Source organism: Tigriopus californicus, chromosome 2, assembly GCF_007210705.1.
Source record: "Tigriopus californicus strain San Diego chromosome 2, Tcal_SD_v2.1, whole genome shotgun sequence".
NCBI classification, from domain to species: domain Eukaryota; kingdom Metazoa; phylum Arthropoda; class Copepoda; order Harpacticoida; family Harpacticidae; genus Tigriopus; species Tigriopus californicus.
Window position 1 is genome coordinate 10689222 of NC_081441.1, and position 5406 is coordinate 10694627.

Below are 5406 nucleotides of genomic sequence, written 5' to 3' on the forward strand. Positions count from 1 at the left end.
GAAATCGAGGTTGAGTCTTGCAGTAAAAAATGTTATGTAATATATGATATTTTAGTGCCCCGTGGAGGCAAAGTGACCAAAATGTATAATTTTGTAAATCAAACGGTTTGTCTTTCGCACCCTTTAGTAAATCAAGTTCAAATAAAAGCCAGCTTCATAAGGGCTATTTGAGAGGAAATGAATAAAAATGAAAAAATAATACTTTGAAAAAAGTGCTAACAACAAAGGCTTTTAAATGTGCCGAAGAAAATGTTTTCCGTCTTAAAGCAGATTTAGTCGGCACCTGACCATAAGATCAAATACTAATCATTTATATGATTAGACAAAATTAGTCATTGCTTCTCCTTTTATCGAAAAACTCATTAAAATCTTCAACCAAACCTTTTTGTTTGGCTCTAACCTGAAAATTCTGAACTTCTGAAGCATCTCTTTCTGTGGCTCTGACCTCCAAGTTCAGAAATATAAAGTGGGTCTGTACAAGTTAGGGAAGATGATTGGCCAAGTCTGCAACCCATTTTGCGACAACAAATGAAGTGTGCATGCAACTGTTTCAACCCGGACGGATTCCTCACGTCTGGGAGGGAGCATTCCAATCAGTGTTGCCAGCGATTGAGGTTAAATTCTACCAATGATAGGGATGCGGGAGCTTCGAACACACAGTACATGCATGTGATGAGTGGCCAAGTGGTCAATTTCCACTCAATGCCCCATTAATACATCCCTAAAAATAACTTTGAACTGGTTCTAGCCCGCCATCCCATCAACACCACCAGCGTGACCGCCACCATTTGGGACAAAACACAAACAATGGCTCATAAAAGACCCGACCTTGACTATAATTGAATATTGAACTAGAGCTAAAACTGATCTTCCGGATCAAAAGCATTTTAGGAATGATCATTAAGCGTCAAGATTCCACGGAAAATACCCCAGAACTGGACCATATATCACAGCTCGTAAAAGTGCCCGGGAGCCACGGTGTTCTGGTGTTTTGGCGCTGCCAATGATCATCAAAACCATCCAATGATTGTGGAATTCAATTACGCTAATAAAAGTCTCAGTATTTTTTGGCTCGACGTACAAAGGCCTAATGATGGCAGGCGGGGATTCTTTCCGGAATTTCACATGCCCGGAAGACAAAAGTCGCACATTTCTGGGATTAACCCGTACGACGAAATTGAAGCCTAATTAACCGAAGTGAGTTCTTGAGACATATTCTTCCTTGTGAGGAGGACTCTAATGAGTTCCAAGAAGACTCATCATTTGTGGATGAGATTTGCTTCCAAGGATTCGATTTTGAGGTAACCTTTGAGGGTTTTGAATTACTTGATTTCCAGGAGTCCATGAATCTTGGGACAGAAAGAGACAAAGAGAAGAAGGCCAAATGGCAACCCTTGTTACTAACCGGTTCATTAAGGTTGCTCCGTCATCAGTTTTCTCTGGTATTTTAAAGATCCATCTCTTAGTAAGATTACTCCTAAGAATCTGGATATAGACTGAGAATCATTTTCCAAGCGATGGTACGATTGAAAACATGATTGCCATGGTTGGCAAATGTTCAATTACAGACCATTACGAGGCAGTACTGCAAAATTGAGGGCTGTTATTAGTTTGTACAACCATATCAAATACCGTTAAATACGCTGTCACCTTCAAGTAACAAAGAGTTTTTATTACATGACTGTTTAATGTGGAGCCAACCCCTCTGGTTACTCTGTCTCATGTTTATCCTATTTTTTGCCAAAGGTCTGTCGTTCTCCGAAGGCCTCTCTTAACCAACTGTCTCCTCGAGATTGCTAAACTCGATTTATTTTTTATTCTGGCATTATCATAAGATTGCATATTCAAGGACAAGAATCAGAGAAGGTCCATGAACTATCGCCTAATGAATTGGTTTAGTTCTTGTGGATAATTTTGTAAAAAGGACTGTCTCTTTATTCATGATAGAGCTTAATTCCTATCCTCTTTTTCTCATCCATTTGTTCCTTACTAGTTACCATACTTTCAACATATTAAATGGCATCCGATAGCTATAAGAAATAGTATGCACATATGTTAAAACTTTAAAAGATGATTGTACTCATTATTTGAAATTACAGTATAGAAAATAAGAACCGTATGGAAATTCCAAGTACATACATGGTTATTCAATGTACGTACAGACGTATCAATAAAGCCACAAACTTCATATCACTCATCACGTTTCTGACCTCAAATTTCAAGAAACTCTAGAAACGACATGTGATTGAAATCTATTTCTAGCCTTACTAGACTTCTCGAAATACCTTTTTACCACTGAATTCAATCCCGTCGGAGAAATGGTTGCTATAGTGGATGTGAATATGTGTAAGTACATCAATTTCGCGGTTTCCATTATGCATGTCGTGCAATCACGCGAGGAGTAATTCCCCATGTGATCGGAAGCTCGATTACGGATTAGATTTATTGTGCACTCACCGATTAGGGGTAAAAAAGCTCTCAGGGATTTTAATGGCATTAAATCTGCTCAATCCATCTATCCCCCTTTAACATATTTTCAACCTCACTCATCCTTTCACATTGTGAAAAATGTGGAACACTTTGGTTTCGAGGCCGTGGTCAAAACATATTCAGCAATCGAATTGCTTCAGCCCAAGCGGCCATTTGTTCTCAGCCGTGATCCTTTTTTGTCGTTAACATTCTCGTTCCATGTTCTGGACGTGGGATACCAAAACGCATGCCTTGGGTGCCTTTAGGACATATGAAATTGATTTCCATAAAAAGTGAATGTTTTCTGTCACTGCAAATATCTCCGTGTAATAATAATGCTTCAGCTGTCAGGCCAGTTTGACTAGTGGCTCCAAGCTCATTCCTCGGATTCCAATCTGCAACCGACTATTACTCATTTGTCTTTTTGCGCTCGTCTCCATCCAATAATGGGCTTTTCTGGTCTCAATCAAAGCATAAATGCGTGGCATGTCTACCCTGTTATCGGTAGTAAGAAATAGTTATCAACCATCTGGCTGAATGACAAAGTTATAGGGATGGCCAAGGAGGTCTTGCTTTCGTCAATCATCCTTGTTTTTTTTTTTTNTTTTTTTTTTTTTTTTTTTTTTATCAGTGTGTGATCATGTGACACAGATGGCTGATTAATCAACCAAATTGGATGGAGCTCTTGATACTGTGTGTGAAAACTTCACGAACAAACACGACATGAGCCTGGAGGTCAGAAGAGAAGCGGCGTTTCTGAATGTGAACCTGACACCTTTTGTGCTCTTATTAGAGATTGATCACATCAATTGAAATTTAAGAGAAGCACTACAATACCACTCACACAATATTGGCCCACTTAGCTGACCCAAGGGTTCATATCTGTTCACTTTTGGAATGTGAATTTGAAACGAATTCCGAGAATTGCTTATGTTGTGATAACAAGTTGCAACAAGAAAACATGTTTTCAAAAATAATAACAATGATAACCTTCATTGCGACTCTCGGTCATGTCCATTCGTACAATATATTTATTGTTTATTGTTTATTGTGGATACCACTCAAATCACCATGGGTGAGTATAAAGAGTATTGGTTAGTGCATAAGTATGTGCTTAATATTGTACACATAGATCGAAATAAAGTGAACGTTTAGAATGGTCAGAATTATACAACAGCTGTCTAGATTTGTCATCGACAAATCCTTTATAGTTGTTGAGCTTTAAGTGAAAAACGTAAGTGAAAAGTACGGGTAAAACAACAAAAAAGTGTCGAAAGAAATCAGGCAAACCGTTGATGTGATGTGAATACGATATTTAACATCAAATAACTTGTCTGATCGATGTTTCTGGACGAACTCGGGTCGGAAAATGTGTCCCTTTGATGTTGCGGCTCCATCTCAGGTCCCGAGATTTGGGCGTGTCTGTTGTGTCAAGTCAATGAGCCGTCAATTTCATGCCTCGGAACATTTCTCAAAATGCCGCCGCCCGCCTCGATCGAGAAAATCGCCCTCTCATCCAAAAGCGATTCATCCATTTACTTTCCAAGACAAATCCCCTCATGGATCAAGCCAGACTTCAATCTGACACTCCTTGTCCCATCCCCAAAAGAAAAGAAATTGTTATGGGCATTCATAGGCGGGATTCTTTTTTTCTTCTTCTTGGCTTTCAGGGCAAGTTTCGAACTCAGGTGACCTCAATGACCCTCGAGGCTATAGAAAACAAATAAAAAAGAGTTAGTGAATGCACCCAAACCTGTTGTGCATTCTTTTTGAAATGAAACTTCACATGTGCTGCTTAAGTGAAAAAGGGCAGCCAGGCTTTAAGTGCATTGGGGGAATCGGGCCAGGCTTCCCTAAAATGACCTTCAGTGCAATATTGTAAAGTCATTCAAGATGAGCTAAATTTCGATTTTACACTTGTTGAATCTCATTGTCATATTTTTTGCTGAGGCGTAAGGTCGCAAACATGAGGAAGTATTCAAATGACTAAGGAATAAAACACTCATTAAGATTAGGTTTCAGCCCCAGGATAGCTTACGCAGACGAGGTGAGAAAGACGATATAAGAGTTGGGGCCGTTTTCTTTTCATGTATTGACAACTTTGTTTTTTAAAAGCATCAATTAGTTTGATAATGAAAAGGCTCGTGATAAGTCGAAAAATTGGACCAAAAGACCCGAAATGGTTAATACGCTTACTTGAGGCTCATTTCGTCTCCCAAATTGATCTCAGATGGACTGATTTGTTATCTATGACCTCGGGTGGGTTTGAAGAACCTCAGAACGAGGCATCAAGGTTAGCAGATACGTTCATCGTGATCCTGGGTGAAAAATAACTGATTTATGAAAGAGTTTTGCTCAGTCTGATCTTGTCATCATCATCATCATATTAACACGTTAGAAATAAGAGAGAAGCCCTTTGAGGCAAGTTTGAAATTACCTTTGCTCATTGTCTTACACGTATGAGCAGAAGGGGCGGAGCAGGAGAACGAGGCAACAACATCCTCATCAGCCTGCCTGCATGCCTACCTTCCTACATGCCACCTTGGCCAAGGCCTGAAATTAAAGAAATATAATCCCGCAATACTAATTACAGAGTCGCTCAGAGCTCATTACTAATTTGTTCCATGAAGAGAAATAGCCGATCTAACATTGGAAGCAACTGCATGCACTCAAGATTTGCCCTAAATCTCTGTCTGGCCTCGCTTGGGGGCTTTCAAAACACTTCATGCGACTGCTTCCCCTCCTCGAGTGCAGGGGGTGCTCATACCTTATGTGCGGACATATTTCGACATTTGTGGTAAGTGTTCTTGTTCTTAAGCTCGCTAGGGATAGGCAAGTTATGGTCAGCTTCCCGGCTTCACCTCTTGTCATTCACATTAACCGTTAATGCCCAAATGAATGCCAGAAGTCTCGAGCATCAAATTATCCTCCATCGTC

The 5406-nt window shown here is 39.8% G+C and overlaps 1 long non-coding RNA gene across 1 annotated transcript; it reads right to left on the reverse strand.

Annotated features, from left to right (window-relative positions):
• Positions 1-3114: 3114 nt before the first annotated feature.
• LOC131877064 (uncharacterized) lies at positions 3115-5024 on the reverse strand. Its single transcript, XR_009372849.1, has 3 exons — positions 4907-5024; positions 4666-4787; positions 3115-4179 (listed from the first exon to the last, which is right to left on the reverse strand). It is a non-coding gene; the product is annotated as an uncharacterized LOC131877064 (long non-coding RNA).
• Between the last annotated feature and the right edge of the window lie 382 nt (positions 5025-5406).